Source organism: Octodon degus, unplaced genomic scaffold (assembly GCF_000260255.1).
Source record: "Octodon degus isolate 3935 unplaced genomic scaffold, OctDeg1.0 scaffold00084, whole genome shotgun sequence".
Taxonomy (NCBI): Eukaryota; Metazoa; Chordata; class Mammalia; order Rodentia; family Octodontidae; genus Octodon; species Octodon degus.
In genome coordinates, this window is record NW_004524660.1 from 1,366,870 (window position 1) to 1,388,012 (window position 21,143).

Below are 21,143 nucleotides of genomic sequence, written 5' to 3' on the forward strand. Positions count from 1 at the left end.
GGAGCCCCCAGACCTGGGGCTGCCTTGCCGCTGCTACAGAGCCAACAACAGAGAGGCCTAGAACTCACCCTCAAGACTCCCCCTTGCCTACCTCTTGGCCTGGGCATCAAGCTGGAAGGACAGGACCATGCTGATTCCTTCCCGGCCTCTCTTGAGTCACTTAGCTCTTCCTGTTCTGTTACCCTCCCCTCCAGGAAAGCTCCGGTTTCCAACTCCTCAGGAGACAGGGTATGGTGGTTTCCCAACATGGTGGTTTGCAGGAGATAAATGGGATTTCACAGGAAAGACATAGAGTACTGTGTGGTCACTGGGCCGAGGGACCCACCTTCAGGTGGCATTTGGCCTGCTTCTGGTACCTCTCTCAGGGACAGTCTTTCCCCAAGCCTAGGCTCAGCTTTCAGCCTTAAAAGCTGCCCCATCCTCTTTGATCCCTGAGCTGCAGCCTTCTCTAAGTCCTGGCTCAAGCTTTACCAAAGCCCGGCCTCGCCAGGCCTCCTGGGCCTCCTTCTAAGGGCGCACAGAACTAGTGGTACTCTGCCTCTGTGTTGTCCTCCACATGGGCCCTCAGCAGCTCCTCAGCAGCAGCACGACTTAGACATTTGTCACCACTCATTCCTCTCCTCCTTCCCATTCCCTTACCAGGCAGGTGCTCACCTTTCCCGCTTCGTCACATTTGGATAAGGGACCTGTACTTTTCTTCGGTATCACCTCTCTCATCTACTCAGGGCTACCACCTCTGTGTGAGACCTCTTGTCTCCCTAGCACCACACAGAAGCATTGGACCAGAACTTTTTGGTTCTGTCAAAGCACCTACATGAGGTTTTGTCATTTTAGTTTTCTTCTCTGTCCCTGCAACCACTCCAGGCACCCACCGCCCTGGTAGGTTCTTTCACCTCGACAAGTGGAATGGAATGGAGCTCACCTGAGAAGCAGCCTGGAAACTTCTCACCATAAGCCAGAAGAGAGGCGAGCACAGGACCCACCATGGATGGGTTCCCTCTTCACAAACTGTCTGCTGTTGAAAGCTGCTTCCCACATCTGATCTCTACCCCTGTCCCTCTCCCCCAGCAAAGCAGAGACCCGGAAGCAGCTGGCACTGCCTCTTTCACTGAGCAAGAGCCCCATCCCTAGTTAGGGGGTGATATACTTGCACCCACACTTGCAGGATGAAGCTGAGCTTGGGCTTAGGTTGTGTCATTGTTGTTTTCTGGTCTATAGAGCAGTACAAAGGACAGTCCTGGGGACAACTGGTATAAGCGACTTCTTCTCCCCACCTACTGTGCCTTTCTGAATCTGGAGTTAGAGATTCTGAAATTGGGGCCAGTATGCTGTCCCCTATCTCTGGACTACTCTCTTGAGACCCACTTCCCACCACCTCCCCCGTCCCTACAAGCAGCCCAGACGTCTTATTCATGGAGATGCCTTCTGTGCTGGGCTGTAGCAGTGGCTGCTCCTCCACGGTGCTGCCACTCGCCCAGCCGGGCCCTGCCAAGCTTCCTCCTCCACACCTGATGGTGTACCTGGCTGGCTTCTCATCCCCACTTGGGAGTGCTTGCTGGTTCTTCCCTTTCTTTCCCCTTTCCTTTGACGCAATTGCGATGGTACCCAGCCACCATCACTTTGCCACCTGAGTCCTTTCCTCTCCCTTTGCCTCCTCTATGTACTTCCTAGAGTCCTTGTTGATGGCCTCCTTGTACTATCCTTCAGTGCCAAGCCACACTTGGCCTCTTCCAGCCTCAATTGTGTGGGTACGTTTCCCTCTCTGTATCACGAGATGGCTTTCTTAAGATCAGACTCAGTCTAAGTGCAGCTTTGTAGCCTCCCATGCTCGCCATGCTCTCCCTCAGGACCTTGACATGGTAAATGTTAATGCCTCCTTATCGATCACTCTGAAGTGGAGCCTCATTAAGGACTTGGTAAAAGTTGGGTCCTCTTTCATTAGGACAGTGTTTCCCTAAGTGTGTTCTATGGGTTGCAGAATATTAGTAGATATTATAGGATAAAGATCAACTAAGATACATTTCTTATAATAGTTACATGTTAATGTGCATTGTAATTTTCCAAGAAGAAAGATGTGGTCACCCAAGACCCACGTACTTTAGGGACAGCAAACACAAAGCCCTGAGCCGAGTACTTAGGATGGTAGGCAGCTCAGGATGGTACCTTGCTCAGGTAGAGGACAGAAGGGAAAACGTTAGGGTAAAGAGTAGGTTATGGTCAACAAGTGAAGCCAGCCTCACAAAGGTGCTCCCTGGGCCACAGGGCTCACTCCACTAACAGCTATTGGGGCCCTCATTTGGCAAGGGGAAGTCGGCATTCTCACGAGTCCCCTCACTCTTGGGGTTTTATTTCTTTCTGATCAGAGCATGCAGCGGGCTTTCAGCAATTTTCAGCCAACAGATCTGTGCTCAGGCCACCACACCCCTGGATCTAGGAGCCAGACTTCGGATATAGAATGTCAAGGTCAGCTTCAGAGCTAGCAGTTTGCTAAGCTAGGACTTCAGACCAAATAGGGAGACTTTCCTTGGCTGGACTGGCCACAGCCAAATAAAGTGGGCCGAGGAACTAGTTTTATTTGTTTGTTTTTTAAACATGAGGTTGCTGCTTCTCTAAACATTGGCAGATGTGCCATAGAACACTCCTATCTTCACCCTCGGGATGGCGTCACATGGTCACACTAGTATTTTGTGATCTCTCTGTTCAGAAGTCACTTGCACCTGTCCCATCCTGTGAATCCCCAACCATCTCATGGAGTTTAGTGGGACCAGTATTTGGGATTCTGCTCTGCCGCTTTGTGTGTAGTACCTGTCTTTAAAGTGAGAATACAAGGGCTGATAAGAAAAATATGGGGTGTCCTTAAATGTTTTAAAAATTATTACAGCAAAAGACATATTGCTATAATTTCCCTCAGTATGTTCCTCCTCCCGAGAGTATGACCCTGGGACCAGATCAGCGCTCACTCAAGGTTACCCTTGCTATGGCCTGGAGACTTGGTTATTATAATCCTCATTTATAGATGACGAATCTGAGATTCAGATCTGAGAGTAGTTCGCCTAAGTTGACACCACTTATCCCGCTGTCCTTGCTACTTTCCGAAGCAGTTCTGGAAGTCTTTTTCCTGAGCAGGCATGATCAAGGATACAGTGAGTGTCGTGGCTGAGTGCCACCAACTGGAAACGCAGGCCTGTAAAATGCGACTGTGGGTCCTCCTCACCCACCACGTCTGGTACCAGGTGACTCAGGTTTTCACTAACATCAAAATGATTGTGAAGGTAAAGCTTTTTTAAAAATCAACTCATGATTCAATAATACAGCACAGCAGCCAACATAAAGCAACTCAAGGCGTTCGTGGAAGGGGGCTTCCAATACCCCCAAATTTAAAGACCCAATCCAAAACTGGGCACCTGAGATGAACATGCACTTCTCAGAGGAAGAAATACAAATTGCAAATAAATAAGTGAAAAATATTCAACATCACTGGTTATTAGCATGATGCAAATTAAAACAAAGCTGAGATTCCATCTCACTCCAGAAAAATGCTATCATCAGGAAATTAACCAGTAACAAATGCTGAAGCAGGTGTGGGGGAAAAGGAACCCTTCTCCACTGCTGGTGGGAGTGTAGACTGGTGCAACCACCATGGAAGTCAGTGTGGAGACTCCTCAGAAAACCCAGGGTTAGAAGGCACATTCGACCCAGCTATTCCCCTTTGGGGTATCTACCTGGAAGAATTAAGAACATCGTGCAAGAGCAATCTGTCTGCATTCATGTTTATGCAGCAAAGTTTGTAATAGCTAAATATTGGAAACAACCCAAATGCCCATCTACTGAGGAATGGATAAAGATGTGGGCTTTTTTTTTTCTATAATGGAGTACTACTTGGCCATAAAGAAAGTTACATTTGAGGCATTTCTAGGTAAATGGATGCAAGTTGAGACCACACTCTTAAGTGAAGTAAATCAGCTGAGCATTTTTTTCCATTTTTTTTTTAAAAGGAGTTAGGTTTTGTTTGTTTGTTTGGTTGGTTGGTTGGTTTTTGTTTTGTTTTTTTGTGGTACCGGGGATTGAATTCAGGACCTTGCGCTTGGCAGGCAAGTGCTTATTCTACTGAGCTATCTCTCCAGCCCTAGTGAAATAAATCAGACTCACATGTATAAACATTCCATTGTCTCCCTGGTGTGAAAGAGTAAATAAGGATCAAAATGTACAATAGATATTGTGAAATGGGAAGAAACTGTTCAAAAGGAAAGAAGAACTAGGGTGAGGGAAGGTAGAAAGGACAGAAAAGAAAAGGGGAAAAAACTATTTTTAAAAGGATGAAATGGAAACAAAGCTTTGTAAACAGGGAAGGGAAGATGGGTTGAAGGGAGAGAAGAGGGGATTGGGAACAATCAGAAACCAAAATATACCATACACAAGCCAGGTGCACATGGTGGCGCATCCCTGTAATCCCAGCCCTTGGGAGGCTGAGGCAAGAGGATCACTGTGAGTTGGAGACCAGCCTGGGCTACAAAGTGAGCTCAAGGCCAGCCTGAGCTGCACAGTGAGATAGATCCTGTCTCAAAAAAACAAAACCCAGTAAGACCCTGTAAACCCTGTACTAAGCACAGAAAAAGACAAAACCAACAAACAACGAGACAACAACAAACTATGAACAGGTACAAACCCCCTGTGATGAATGTGATCATTATGTGCACCTAAAATGTACCAGTAAACTTACTTACGTAGAAAAAAGAAAGGGGACTTCCAGAACTGCTTCAGAAAGTGCTAAGAGGGGCTGGAGAGATGGCTCAGTGGTCTGAGGCACCTACTTAGAACAAGCTTAGCAAAAGCATCAGGGACCGCGGTTCAATCCCCCAGCACCACATGCCAGCCAGCCCTGCCCCCTGGTGGGCTGAGCTGGCCTCTCTCTCTCTCTCTCTCTCTCTCTCTCTCTCTCTCTCTCAAATAAATAAATAAATAAATAAAATTAAAAAAAAAAAAAGAAAGTGCTAAGAATGGTGGTATGAGTTTGAAGGGAGGGGGGACACTTTGGGGGGATTAATGGCAATGTGTCTTTTACTGTAATAAGTCTTTTTAAAAATTAACCATTCACCAAATTTTTTCAGTCATGCCTCGTATTTGTCTCACAAGGGACTCTGACAGGATAAAGCGGAAAAGCGTGTTAGGGAATCCGTCACTGCCACGCATGTGCTGGACCTGTGCCATGTGGCTCTCCATGAAGAAGAGCAGTGGTTCTCCGGGCGCCTGTAGGGCACCACACCCAGTGCCTACTCACTGTTATCCTTGCAGTAGCCCGGTGGACTGGTTACTGTACCCCCCATAGCTGAGGAAACAGATTCAGAGATGTGCAGAGTTTGCCTACATTTACAAATCTACAGAGACAGAAATTTTGAATTCAAAGCTAAGTTCAAAGCCCACGTTCCATGCTTTTTAAAATTAGGGGTTAAGATGCTATAACAATAAGAATTAAAGCCTACTACATATGCAAAGGCAAATTAATGAAAGAGATCCTATGTCAAAACTGCTGTATGTGGTTCTCTATAATCAAAATTAATAATAGCAATGTCATCTTTAAAATCAAAAGGGGTAATGTTTTGATTTTGCAGGAGCTATATCCAAAGCTTAGTTCTACACGTTGCTAGTGGAGCAAATCTGTTCCTGTCTTTCTCATTTTTTCTTCTCTAGAACACGGGGAAATTGCCACCTATTTCTCAAGACTTCCCAAGAAGCAAATTGGCCTAGAATATGCGAAAGTAGCTACAACAGTGTCTGGCTCTTGGCAGACACTCAATAATGTAGCTGAATGAGATGCTTTGTAGTTTAAATCGAACAATGACACACACGAACGTGGGGTAGATACACTGACTTTTAACAATAGAACATAATCCCAGCAGAGACATTAGTGCTCATTTTTCATAATGATGTTTTAATAATCAGAGGGTGAGACACGAGGACAGGAACTGCTTCAACCTTGGGGTTAAAGGCACGGACTCCGAGTCACATAGGTGGGTCATATCCATTTGCCAACCCCAGAGGTCCTCTAACTCAGCCTGTCCATGCCCATTCCCAAGTCTGTAATGTGAAGGGTGGTTGGGAAGATTGCGAGTTTATACGGGCAATGCTCACAGTAACGGGTGAGTGCTCTGTAACCCCCCCCACACACACACCCCAGGTGTCTATAATCCAGCAGAGAGCTGGGAAATTCATCTGCTGAGTTTCCTTGTTCTGGCTCCAGAGGTCCCAGGAAGAACATGTGTACTCAGAAGAGGACACTGAAGCCATAGGCATCCAGCTGCCACCACCCACAGCAGTGCGGCCAGACCACTTACACTGAAGCCACAGACCTGGCCGGACAGACTGGCAGGTTAAGGGCTCAAAAGCACCGGGGCCTTGCAATTCAAGGGCAGCTTCCCCCCACTACACACATACACTACCAACACACACATGCACACACACACTATGAACACACACACACACACACACACACACACACAGTCTAAAAGTTTACCTCTGCTTTCCAGACTCCAACTGGCACATGCTTGGGGAAGAGCAACACACTAAAATACCAGCTGCAAGGGCCCCTGAAGCTCAGGGCAAGACAAGCAATGAGTGACTCAAGCAGTAGGTTGGGGAGGAGCAAAGAAGGCAAGTTCCGGAGCTTGGGAAGGGTATCACCCTCTCTTGTCTTCAGGACCTTGGCAGTAAGGGTCTGCCACAGTGGATGGCATCCCCAAATCCCCTCACTACCCAGTCATCGCAAGAAATGACCAGGGACCACAGCTGTTCTGGGCTCATTCCCACCCATTTTCCCATCCTCTCCCTAGCACCCCTCTACTGACACCCAACATTCCAGCCACCCTTCCAAGAGGCTACTGGTTGCCACTGCCCAAACTCAGGCTCTGAGAACAATCAGACCTTATTTCAAGTTTAGACTCTGCCAGTGCTGTCTGATGCTGGCCGTGTTCCCTCACTTCTCTGGACGTCAGCTTCCAGAATGACTAATGTCGCTCTTCCAGTTTGACTAAAAATTGTTGAAATGGATGCAAACTAATTATGTTAAATCTCCAGTGGTGCATAGAATGTAGTAAGTGTCCTGCAAATTATTACTGGGCGACACAGTGTCAGGTCTCATTCTACCATACTCTTCCCTTCTCGTCTATTTTTAGCTAGTCATGCTGAGGCAGTAGCAAGGGGGAGGGTGGGGTGGTAAAGCTAGAGAGCAGTTCTCCCAGCTGTCTAGGCTACCTGGTAAGAGAGTTACGAGGCCTAGTGTTCAGCCGCACCCACGTCTGTGTTCCTGTCCTGTTTAAGGGCATTTGTCATCGGTATGTGCAGAACTTGACCCCTTTGAGTCAACTGTCTCTCTCCTGTCTCCCAAGTTCCTGCTTGCTTGTCTCACAAAAAGACACTGGACTCTGAGCAGAAGGCTTGGGTGCTTGATTGAAGGAAAAAACTCAAGAGAAACACAGTAAAAGTGAGAACACATAATAACCATAGAGAACTTTTGAGGACCGACTCTGTTCCTGGCATGTTTGCTGCCCGTCGCAGTACTATCCCAGCTCTAGGGGAGAGCTGCTCTTATCATTCCCACTTTATGGATGAAGACACAGAGAAATTTCAAAACGTCTCTGAGGTCACACGGCTCACAAGTAGGGCAGTGAGATTTTAAATTAGCCCACCGAGGGCAAGCCCAGTCCTTTCTGAGGTACCTTTATGCCATTTCTGATCCTTACAGTGACCTCAGAGGCTGCAGGAAATCAGAGTTAGAGAGAAGGAGCGACATGCCAAGGCCAGCAGCCGGCAGTGGTGGCTCCAGGACCCCATCGCCTGTGTGTTTTCCATTCTCCTTATTGCAGCCCCTCCGATTCCACATAACTTGCAAGGGGGACTCTGAAGGAAGGGAAACCAGTCTTGGGAAGGTCCTAGGATGTGGTGAGCACTTTCCCGTAGGAGCATCTCATGTAATCCGCGTATACCCCATCAAAAGGGTATAAGTAACCACAGGGAGAAAACCAGACTCAGAGAGGTACAGATCTTGGCAAAGGTCACACAGCAGTATTCAGTCAACTCAGGACTTGCTCCTTCTCTTGGGGTATATCCTCTATAACACCCTATCCTCTGACTTTGCAGGTAAGCTTTGCTCCCAGCCCAACATCTACTTTCTGTCTGATCTGTCCCGCAGGAGACTGAGCTCCACGAATGAGATCACAAGACTCTGTCATTCTCTACCTTTCAGCTCGGATCCCATGAGCAGGAAGTTTCCACAGGAGACCACAGGTTGCGGGACAACATCAGAGTACTTTCCCCATGTTCTCCTTCTCTGCCTTGTTTTTGTTTTTTCTTTTTGGCACTGGAGTTTAAAACGACGGTCTTCACATCCCGCAGCCCTTTTATTTTTTATTTTGAGACAAGGTCTTACTCAGTGGCTAAGTTGTTCAAACCAGGCTCAAATCTGTGATCTTCTTGGCTCCGCCTCCCAGAACATTAGAATAGCAGGTGTGGCCCACCACCTGCCTGGCAGGTTTTTGTTTTCTGATATTGCACCTTTTGGGCAGCCTCTTAGAAGACTCCTGCTCTTGCTGGGTCCTGAAAGCCCAATTTCTTCCATACGCTGAAAGATGGAAACAGCTTCCCGCTCTCTTCATCCACAAGCTGTTTTAATATATCCTGCCATACTCTACCGATTCCCTTCATCACATTGCCTTCATCAGCCCAGGTGAGCGTCCTGGTCCCTCTGGGCTCTAACGAAGCCTCCCAGTGTTTGTCAGTGGCCACCCCTCTTGTAGTTGTTTAGAAGACGGGCCAGGCTTCTTGCTCCCAGACTAATTAGGGGATAGAACATCCAGGGCCTGAAGGCTGGCTCCATTGTCATGCTTTCTCTGCCTCTGTCCATCTGCACTTGCCCCTCCGGGCAGTCAGCCTCGCAGGTCCAGTGTCTCATCTGCAGGGTGTGGGGCTCCACTAGAGGTTGTCTTTGTCCCCTCCCATCCTTGACACCCAAGCTGCCACCCAGAGAGAGTAAGGAACTTGTTGCCTTTACACAGTAAAGCAATGACGTGAAGATTTAAACATCTGTGCCTTAAAGCCATTCCTGCTTCTCCAATTTGCTCTGGGGTGTTTTTTCCACACCTCAGCAAATATTTCACCGGAGGTGACTCAGTCCAATCACCACACCCCATGTGCCACCCCAGACAGCTTAAAATCATCACCACTCTTGAACACAGTCTGCCACTTGTCTACCCAGGTCCCTGTCCTCTCACCTCTGCTGGCTTTTCTCAATCAAGAGAGCTGCCTGAAGTCTCCTCTTCCAAGCCGTGCATGGAGAGAAGCTGTGGAAGGAGGAATTCTTTCAGGCAGGGACAGCAAGAAGAGCTTCCCTGGCCATCTGCCTAAGCACCAGGAAGAGGTGCACACAAGGCTTGTGGATTAGCTGTCTGGAGAGAAACGCCTTCACCAATGAACTACATCCTTTATTCTGGAAAACGTAGTTCTTGCAATGGCTCTGAGCTGATCCTCATACTGGGAAGTGAAGTTAAACTGTCCTCTGCTCTCGAGCCATCCTTCTTACTTGGCAGGTTTGGAGAAAGACTGCGGAGGTTAAGAGCAAGATATATTATTGGGGGAATAAAAGCTCCTGTCAGAGAGGGACAGAGTGGGGACTTGAGCAGGTTGCCTAGGACGCTGCCTTTACTAGGGGTTTTATAGAGCAAAATCACGAGGTGGGGGTGGGCTTAAGGCAGGAAACAAAGGAACTCACACATGAGGTGGGACAAAGCTATGGTCAACCAATAGGTCAACAGGCACATTTGCTCAGGTAAAATTGATTAAATTCATCAAATTGACTGGCTTCAAATGGGGAAGCGCGTCATGTAGCAAGTGGGCCTGAAGGGGGGGGGCTCTTCCTGTTGGGGGTTGGGCTAGTGACTCTGGCTCTTTTAAGGTGATTGATACCAAGTTAGAATATCAGTCCCTGATGCCCATCTCTGGGGAAGTATGTGGCTTCAATCCCTAGGGAAGTAGGTGGCTGCTTTTGTTTACCCTTTTGTCTTGAGGTCTGTCTGGCCCACAGAGGGAATGTCTGTCTCTTCCAAAGTCGCAAGGTCATCTTGTCATTCATATTGTCTCCTTGAGAGCCTAGCCCTGTCTGCCTGCCTATAATATTTCTAAATTAGCTGCCTACAAAAGGGGCAGAGCCTGTGAATATAGGATCAGGAATTTTGTATGCCAGGAGTGAATTTTCCTCACTGCCTGGTTATTCTAACACATTCTTCTTCAAATATTAGGACGCAGTCCTCTTAAGGAGTTGGGGAGAAGGACCCCAGCCCTGGGGCGCCAACTGCTCAGCAGTGATAACGGAGACCCTGGCCCAGGACAGAGGGGAGCAGGAAACAAGGTCATGCACGCCTTGGGCTCTGTGTGGAAGGGGAAGGCTGTGCACACCGCTGGGAGAAGCCTCCCACTGAGGTGGGGCCAGGCCTGGGGGAGAAGAGGCTGGCAGAAGGCAAATAAGGCAAAACAAATGGGAAGTGCAGTCTTGAGTCAAAGAAACACCGTTTCTCCATTTTCCTCTGGGCTTTTGCTGTTTAATTGAGTAATTCCTGGCCCCAGGGCAACTCCGAGTTTCTCTGGCCTGTGCTACAGATTTTATTTAATTGCCTTGGATTCTACTTGGGGATTTTCCTTTTGAATTTCCTCAAGTGGCCCAGCTTTATCTCTCCATTTCAGTTTCTCTCCCACCTAATGGCCAAAGCCCCTAGGGGAGAAGGTCTCCCTCTGAGAGCCTGAACCAGGCCTCAGGGGACCTGCCCTCCCCTGACTGAGATTATAGCGCCCCATCCCATACCCTAGCAAACCCGCCCTCCCAGAACACAAACTCTCAGGCAGCATCTGAAATGCCAGGGAGAGAGCTGATAATAATCCCCAGAAGAGCAAGGCTCTTCTTCAGGCCTTAATTTGCAATGCAGACACAGGGAGAGTGAACTGCCTTGCCTGTGGGGGTGGATTTGGGTGTCAGGGAGCTTGTCCCTAAAAGAGGGACCTTGCACCAGAAGGATCTAGAGCTGCGTCACCTCTGAAATCTTCATTTTAAGCATGTCATTCCCTGGATACAAATCTGTCACTTAGCTTTTCCCCAAACCTGTCATTCCTCCTCAAGACTTTAGGCTCCAAGCTCCTCTGGATCTAACATCTAAGAGAGGGCATTCCTTTCATGACTTGGGCTTCACTGCAAGGTCCACCATTTGCCCCCCCCCCCCATGTTCTGGCCCTCTATTACCTTTTTGGGGTGTAATTGCAGAATACTAGAGTTAGAGAACAGCAGAAGTGTGTTCTCTCATGATTCTAGAGACCAGAGGTCTTAAATCAAGGTGCTGCAGTGTTAGAATCTGAAGTCGCCTAGGGGCCGATCTTTCTTTTCCAGTTGCTGGTAACTCCTAGCATTCCTTGGCTGATGTTAGCATAACTCCAGGGTTTTGGGGTTTTTTTTTTTGTTTTTAACTCCAGTTTTTTCTTCCATTTTTCTGCAGCTTTCTTCAACCTTAGTCTATGTGTCATTTTCGGTTTCTTATAATCATTAGCTTTAGGGCACACTGGAATTCAATATGATTTCATCTCAACTTTTACCTTAGTTACATCTGCAAGATCTTATTTTCCAAATGAGGTTACATTGCAAAGTCCTGAATGAACATGAAGTTCGGGGAGACACTCGTCAACCCATGCCAGGCCCTCTTTTGCTTGCTGTTGCACCTGCCTTCCAAATCCCCAAGCTCAGCTCCTGACCACACTTGAGCATTGTTTGACCTGCTGAGCTTAAGTTTTAGTTCCTGCTCCTTGTTACTCTCAGGGGCCCTCAGCCAAAAGAGGGCCTCCTTCCACACAGGGCCAACTCCCACTTCCTGTGGAAACCATCCCCACAGAGATGATCAAGTTTGGTGGGCAGATCTCCCTCAAATTTTAATCCTGAGGTCCCTACGAACATCGGCATATTTCCACCTTCACTCCTTTAAGTAGAATGAGCACCATTCTCATAACACCCTGCTGCCCAACCACCATTCATTCACATATTTATCAGGAAGATAGCTCAGGGAGATAACTCAGTAGAATAAGCACTTGCCTAGCAAACACAGGGTCCTGAGTTCAATCCCCGGTCCCCATCTCCAAAAAGAATATATTGAGTGCCTACTGTGACCCAGGCCTTATGCTAACATTAACCTCATCTTCTACAACTAATGAGGTCATTACCTTCTCAGAGTTTATGGTGTAAGAATTCTCCATGGCTGTTCTATGGGTTCATATTCTAAAGTTTACACTCCAGGTTGGCAGACCACTACCTTCACTGGGACCTAGGCTGCTTTGGTCTCTTGTGTTCTGTAACCCACATCAGTAGCCCAGCTAAACTCTCTTCCTAGCCAAGTTCTTCTACCTTGGAGCTGTGGTATTTTCTCTGCCTTCTGTCCCCCTGCAAAGCCAGGAACTGTCTTCCATGTTCAGGTCCAATGCCACCTCATCTCAGGTGCCTTCCTTGACTGTCCTGGTTCTAAGATTTACTGCATGAATCTCTTGTGTAAATCCTGCTGCCTTTAGTTTGTGTGTCTGTCTCTTTTCTCTTAAAGTCAAGGACAATATTTTATTCATGTTTACTTTTTCCACCTCTAGCATAACTTAGGTATATAGAGAGCATTTTAGCGTCTAATAAAAGACATAGTGGAAGGCTTCAGTTCACATGAGACTTAAATCTGCAGAGTAGGGATATCCCCACCTTCCTCTGCCTCTTGAACTGGATCTAACTGTGTGTTCTCCTGGGCTACTCACGACCAGGGTGCTTCATGTGGCACAACAGAGGTGTTATGGGTTGAACTGTATTGTCTCCAGCTCCAACTTTGAAGTCCCACTCTCCAGTGATCTAGATGGAGGTCTTATCTGGACATAGGGTTGTTGCAGATATAGTTAGTTAAGATGAGGTTTTATTGACATAGGGCAGATCGTTGCTCCAGTATGACTGGTGTCCTTACGAGGGGAAGTTTGGACACGGACATCCACCCAGAGAGAAAACCACGAGGAAAAGAAGCAGCAATTGCCGACAACCACTAGAAGCCAGGGTAGAAGCATGGAGCAGATTCTACCTCACAGCCCTCAAGAGGAACCAACCCTACTGACAACTTGGTCTTGGACTTCTGGTCCCTGGCTCTGTGAGACAGAAAGTGTCTGCTTGTGTGATTCAGTTTGTGGCGCTTTGTTATGGTCGCTCTAGCAAACTGTTACAGGGGTAAAGTGCTCAGAGGTACCAGTACCTTCCACTTGCCTAGCAAAGCCCTCGTCTTTCCTATGCATGTGCCCTTGATCCAATCTAAGCCAGTGAGGTAGGTTCCTGGGTTGCTACTGGCCCACAGATGACAAGACCTGAAACCCACCAGGGGCAAAGAAATTGGACTTATGGCTTTCCCTGGTTTTTCCCTTTCTCAGTCTTTCCCACCAACCCTGTGTGTGCAAGTGCGTGTGTGTGTGTGTGTGTGTGTGTGTGTGTACGTGTGTGTTTCATGGGAAATTTTTGTCTCCTTCTGCTATACTTCCAGGCTACCTAAAGGCATCTTTGAAAAGCCAGAGGAGCTATTACGTGGTTTGTGAAGGTATTTCCCTTACTCTGTCATCCCCCTCAGGGACCCCTGCCTCAATGGCTTTAGTCTGTCATTGGCACAAAGCAACTATACAACAAGGCCCAGAGGACCCTGCTTCCAAGGCCCAAAGAGCATGTTGAGCCATCCAAGTTCCTGGAAACATTTGCCCACCTTGGGACCTAGAGAAAAACACTGCCCCAGGCTACTCCTCCATCCCCTCTCGTGATAGTCTCCTTACCTAAGGAGTTTCCCCCAGGGGATATCTCCTCAGTCTCTTCTGAAGGGCATTCTGCAGGCCTTTTTAGGCCTCTGTTCACTTTACTGCCACATTCCATACCCCCCCTGCACCTACCATTCCCTCAAGCCCTGTGACCCCCCTTCACCCTACAAGGGATCTCCTTGTTAAAGCTGCCACCAGCCACTCATGCTGGGGGACTCTTCTGTGACCCCACTAACTGCAAAGAGATCCAACATCCCCAGTGGATTCTTCTTTTCTGCCTCTATAGACAGACACACAGGCCATTTTTCCTTTTTAAGGGTTATACTGTGGTTTGCTGCAGGGAAGTAGAAAGGGGTTGATAAAAGTTACAACTTGGCTCAGTGGAATAAGTGCTTCCCTGGCAAGCACAAGGAACTGAGTTCAATCCCCTGTTCCACAAAAAAATAAATAAATAAATTATATATATATATATATATATATATATATATATATATATATTTGTATGTTAGGGAAGGGTCTACAGGGTGTTCAGGGTCTCACTACTAAATTGACTCGTGCTGATCCACCTATTTACAGCCTCCCAAGAGCTGGGATTACAGGCACATGCCACCACGCCCAGTCTGAACTGTCATCTCAGTGTGCTCCAGGGATGGGGCCAACAGGGGCAGGCCTGGGGATCAAAGCTTAAGAAAATATTAAGGTATTCATTCATCTGATTTTCTTCCTAGATGATAACAGCTGTGCCTCTTACTTAAAATCCACACAACCCACATTCTTATGATAAGAAAACGAAGATGGCGTGCAAGCTGAGCACCGCTCCAACGGCCCTCCGGATTAAGGACTTGGGAGTTCCGGGCTTTCACACCTGTGGCTCCAAAATTCTCCAAACACAGGTTTTCCTATAATTTTAGAGCAGGATTCTTGCCTTTTTAAAATAATAAGCTCCCCATTCAACTGGGTGAAGTCAAAAGGCCCTCTCAGAATAGTTTCTTTTTTTTTTTCTTTTTATTTGCGGAGCCAGGGATTGAACTCAGGCCCTTGTGCTTGCCGGGGAAGCGCTTATTCTACTGAGCCATCTCCCCGGCCCCCTCAGAATAGTGTCTAATGTGAGAAATAAAATATGTAGCATTATAAAGGAAATCAACTTCTTTGAATATCAAAATATTTTTAAGCTTTGTGATTATAATATGTAGTATTATTACTTTATTAATAGCAAAATCTAGCTTCAGATCTAATTATAATTTTAAAGGGGTGAACACACATGATATTTCAAGTACTGTATCTAAAACAACTGTAGGATGTTGCGAAATTTCAGGCTGCACCTTTCTCAGGGATTCGCATTCGCTTCAGCCATGCTCTGACAGTGACCACTGCCTGAACCTGACAATGATTTCAAGCCTGAAATCACACCCATGATTTTTCTTGGTGATAAAATCATAAATATTGCTAATAGTACTACAAATTGTGGCGTACATTCAAACCAGAAGGAGATGCTGGTTTTTGGTTAATGTTTAATGAAAATAAAGATTTTTGTTGTTGTTGTTGTTGTTTAAATTCCTGAATACGTTTAAGAGCCCTTGCTGGGTGTGATGGAATATACCTGTAACCCCAGCACTTGGGACACTGAGGCAGGAGGATTGCCTTGAGTTTGAGGCCAGCCTGAACTGCAGAGCAAACCCTTGTCTCTAAAAGACAAGGGGCTGGGGAGCTAGCTCGTGGCAGAAGTGCCTGCCTGGCAAGCACGTGGTCCCTAGTTTGATCCCTGGTACCGCCAAAAGAGAGAGAGAAAGAACATAAAAAAGACAAAAAACAGGGGCTGGGGAGATAGTTCAGTGGTCTAAGCGCCTGCCTAGCAGCTCAAGGACTTGGGTTCGATACCTGGTACTGTATGCCATGCTGTCCCCAGAACCCCGGGAGTGCTGTACCAGCCCAGAAACTGGGTAGGGTGGCACACGCCTGTAAGCACAGCACTGGGGAGGCTGAGGATGGAGGATTACTGTGAGTCTGAGCTGCATGGTGAGACCCTGTATCCAATGATGATGATGATGATGATGATGATGATAAAAGGACCAAAACAGCAACAACAAGTTAAGAGCGCTGCCCTCGCAGGCCCAGGCTGCTGCTCTCTGGAGTGGCCTGTGCTCTGGGAAGTACTGAATAGTGGTCACCATCTTGAACCATTGTGGGGAATGGACAGCGGGAGCAACTGCGGTCATGGACCTGAAGGTGAATAGAGGCTCAGGGCCTCAGAGACATCCTCTGGACTTTATAAATACCATAGTAGAATTATGGTGACAAGGCTGTCCCAGCATGCTTCCTGAAGAAGATTCAGATGACACTCTGACCTGGAACATACTCTCTTGGCAAAGCCGCAGGGAGCCTGAAATCCCTTTAGTGCTCCAGCTGGAGCCTGAGCACAAGACCTTTCCCTTTGGCTGGCAAACACCAGGCTGGGCCAGCCAGATAAGACTTGACCCAGGGCCTAGGAATAACAGAAAAATCAATGCCTTAGAAGTCAGGCCCACAGAGAGGCTGTTGTTGTGTCAGAGCACCACTGAAGCAAATGCGAATCCCTGAGAAAGATGCAGTGAGGCCCAGACCCCTTCCTGCTCATTCCAGAGTGCTGGGCGTTTGTCAGGTGGGGTGGCACACCTGTGCGCCGCCTCTGCCTCCTCTGCCCATTGCTGGCTTCTTCCGAGTAATACCTTTGCACCTAGCTTCCGGAAGGCTCTCCCTAGAGGGAAATTCCCTTTGCTCCAGCGTTCAGGTCTGAGATTCCACTTCGTCCCCCTTATGGATGTTTCATCGCTATTCAGTGTATGGTGACAGCCTCCATTTATCTTCCCACCCATCCAAACATTGCAGCTATAACCTACAGTAGTATTTGAATACAACACATGAAGTTTAATAAGCACACGAGAAAATCAAAACACCGAGAAAATGAGCCTAAACTTGACTTTGCATTTGAAATCTATGACCCCTGTATAGCTTGGTTAGGAGCAAGATCTTAGCTCCTACAGATTTCACTTACACCTCTTACGGGCTGCATGACCTTAAAGAACTTGAATAGTTTCTCTAGCCTCAGTGGGCTAATTTGCAAAACGAGAATTATAAAATAACCTACCTCATTGGCCTGTTGTATTAAATAAGATGATGCCTGCAATTAATACTCTGTCTGATACACCATAAGTTCCTTTTTTTAAAAAAAATTTTATTTATTTATTTATTTATTTATTTGTGTGTGTTATTTATTTAGTGTGTGTGTGTGTGTGTGGCCAGCTCAGCCCACCAGGGGGCAGGCTGGCTGGCATGTGGTGCTGGAGGATTGAACCGTGGTTCCTGGGCTTCGGGCTTCGCTAAGCTTGTTCTAAGTAGGTGCTTTAGACCACTGAGCCATCTCACCAGCCCCCATAAGTTCCTAATATTAGTTATTAACATTATCCTTACATTCTATGGAAAAATAGTTATTTCAGCATTTAAGAAAATCATTTCTCTCTGGGTGAGAACTATGTTTGACACATGGAGGGGCTCAATCAAAGTTTCTTAAATTAATGAACTAGTTATCTTTCCAAGACTTTTCCTGTTTGAGAAAGTGTTCCTCAAAGTTCCGAACCTATGACAGCCACTGTAAGGAAGTCAGGGTCCGTTCTGGTAAATGAGTGAGATTGAAGATTGGCTCTCTGCTTTGGTCCTCACATTCCCGTGAGATAGTCGTGGATACAGCCCTCATTTTATCTCAGAGAAATCAAGGCTTGTGGAGGTTTGGGAATTCAACCAAAGTGACACAGCTGGCATATAGCTAAGCTAAGCTTCCAACAGAGGTCCAAGGGCACCCGGAAAAAGCATAAAAATCCTGTCTGAGATCAAGAGGCCTGACTTACTCAAACCAAACCAAAACAAAAAAAAAAAACAAAAAAAACACTGCAAGAATGCTGGGTACCTAGGGAGACACAAAAAGACGTTTCTAGAACCTCAACCGTAAGTCGTTTTCAGAAGGGAAAGTGGCTAAGAATTAGTGAATGATGGCTACACTAAGTTGTTTATGGGAAATAATGACTCAAAACAATGCTTTGGAAATGCATGATGAAAAGACTGAGAATTGCCCAAGTCCTGAGCAGGTGACAGGACTAAGCACAGCTGCAGAGTCGGGAGCCCATTGATGATTCCTGGTCTCACTGAAAGAAGGCCGTGTCAACCAAGTGTGTGTGGCCAGCTGGAGTCTAGAAGTGGAGCAGGACGTAGGACACAAGCAGCTCGCATGTCTCCAGGTGCACCTGAGGGACACCCCGGCTCTGGACAGAACTTTGGTCTGGTCAATGGTAGGTCATCACAATTTTCCATCCCATAACTAATTTTCCCTTTGTTCTGAACTTACCACGCAGGGGCTGGGGAGATAGCTCAGCAGAATAAGTGCTTGCCTGGGAAGCGCAGGGTCCTGAGTTCAATCCCCGGTACTTAAAAAAACCAACATCTTTCTGAACTTACCACGCAGCCATCTAATCATTAGTTCTCCAAAAGGGAACATCTGGTAGCGACTGTCTCCCGTGTTACTTTGCCTTGTGTTGCTCAGACTGGTAGAAATTTGAATGTAAGTCAATGTCTCCTGAATGAAAGCAACTGTGAGCACACTTCTAAATCCACAGTCTGGAACTGCAAAACTCACCAAGGGCTATGTCTACAGCAACCCTGAGAACATTGGAAGCGACACCCTCTCATCTCCACCTCCTGCAGATGTCAGAGATGAGTTCCTGCCATCTTTTAGCCTTGGCCACATGCCTGCAGAGCAGAGCAAGTTTACAGAGCACTTGAGGGGGAGTGCAGGCTGCCTCAGGAGGCCAGGGTTTGAGGAAGGCCCACCTAACACTGGCACATTGGAAGAGAGCACGATCACAGCATTCAAGCACCCCAAGGCTGAAGGAAAACAAATACAAATCCTCATCTATTTTCCTACCCATGGTACCAGTGTATGAGGCTTGCTCCTCTTCCTTAAGAAGAGAAGGAAGCAGTGAGACAGCAGATACGCACAAGGACTTGTACACACTGAGGGCTGTCTGACACCAAGGGAGAAGTTATTATGGGCAGGGCAAGATCCTCTGGATCCACTCAGGGAATGACGGCTTCCTTTTATCTCCTTCTCCCCTCTGGGATCCAGGGAGTGATTGAGATAATTTACCATTTAATGTGGGCAGATGGCTTAATTAAGCTGAATCAAAAGGCGTTCGCAGTGGCTCTGAGTGTGTGAATGAGTTGGGAATGGAACCCTGAGACTCACTTGCCAGATGTGTACTTGGGCTCTGTCCTGTCCCCTGGATGGGTCCTGAGGCTGCAGGCTATGTACTGAGTGAAGGGATTGTTGGTTTACTTTCTTTAGGACTCAAGAGCCTCGCTTCTCCAGTAGCCTCTGGCAGAGCAGCCTGGATGGGCCCCTGCTTGCGCATGGGAGTCGGCTCCGGCTTTATAGCTGGTCTGCAGGCCTAAGGACAGCAGTAGCAGCAGAAGCAGGCCCTGCTGCTTGCTCCCAAGGCCACCTGGATTCTGTGTGATCAGTCACTCCAGGAACTGAAGCCACGTCCCTGCCCTGAAAGAGCTCATGGTAAGGTAGATATACCAGACTCCTGGACTGTTACAGGGAAGACATACATTCCTCTAAAGTCTCTGCAGAGGGGCAAAATGAGGCTGCTACAGGAAGTAACCAGCTCAACAAGTCCAGCAGAACAAGTGTGAAAATCTAGTTTTCCAGCTCCTTGCTGTGAACGTGTGTGCATGTGTGAATATGTGTGTGCGTATGTGTGTTGCATGTGCATTCATGTGTTTGTGTTTGTGTGTGTGTGTGTGTGTGTGCACGTGCGTGCACATGGACCGTGTAACTCCTCTAACTCTGCTTCCCTCTTGGCTCTCCTTCTTGCCTTCCTCAGTTTATGGGCTCCTACCCAAAGGCCAAGGCCTTTCCCATCTCTTTGCATCTGAAGGGCAGGGTTGGAATCCCAAAAGGGCAGTGAGTTTCCAGGCTGGAGCATTTCCAACTTGCAGTTTCCCAGGCTTCTGGAACAGGCCTTGCGGGGGGGTGGGGGGGGGTAGCCCTGTGCTGTTTCCTGGGTCAATTCTACTTGTGCAGGTCATTAACATTTCTTGCCCACAGTTGACATATGTGGGGGCAGAAACCAATTGCCCTCCTCACAGCCTCCCTCTGCCCCAAATCATCTTAACATGTTTTGGCCCAGAGCCAAGAAGTGACAAAATTTTCTGAACTGCAAGCAACATTTCTTGGCTCATTAGCTTTATTACTTGGCTGCCCCAGAAGCCTCCCTAACCGCCACCACTACAGGAGCCTGGATTGAATGACTAGAGCAGGCTCTGAATTTAATGTCTGCAGCAGCAAAGACGCTCCTGGCCTGGCCCAGGGTTGAAGCAGTTTCCCTCAGGGCAGGCTCCAGGAGGGCCTGAGCAGAGTAAAGATGGCCAGACAGTGTTGGACAGGGAATGTGACACAGTTGCTCCGGGTGTATGGAACCAGGCAGCTCCACTAGGGGGAGCAGCGGAGTAGATGATGCCAAGGGCCGGGGCCAGAGACCAGGAATAACTCAGAGGGTGGTCCGGCCAGGAGAACTGGGCGAGTGGCAAGGGGTGATGGATAAAGACCCATATCTGTGTAGATTAATGACAAAGGATTATTAAGTGATTGGTTCACATGACTGTGATGATTGAGAAGACCCAAGACATGCCATCTGCAGTGTAGACCCTGACATGTGGGTAGTATGGTTCAGTCCAAGTTCTGCCATGGAAGCTGGTGGTGTAACTCTAGCCCTGATACAGGGCAGCTGCTGGCATCAACCCTGGAGTCCAAAGGAGGGAAAGCTGGGAGCTCTGTTACCCAAGGGCAGGAGAAGCAAGACATCTAGGTTTCAGGAAAGAGGGCCTTTTTTTTTTTTTTTTTTTTTTTTTGTGGTACCGGGGCTTGAACTCAGGACCCTGCGTTTGCCAGGCAAGCACTTATTCTACTGAGCTATCTCCCTGGGCCCAAGAGGGCCTTTTGTTCTTTGTGTTCTTTGCCCTTTTTCCCCCTCTGGGTCCTCCGCTGACTGGATAGATAAGCCTGCCCCATTGAGAGGGGATTAGCCCTGCACCGTCTGCCAACTCACATGCCAGTCTCCTTGGAAACATCTTCACAGACATGCCCAGAAAGAGTGCTTCACCACTTCTCTAGGTTCCTCTTAATCCAGTGAGGTGGACACCCAACAGTAACCGCCACAGCTGGGAGTGGAGTGAGGCGGGTGGTGGTGGTAGAATTACTACATCAATACAGGACA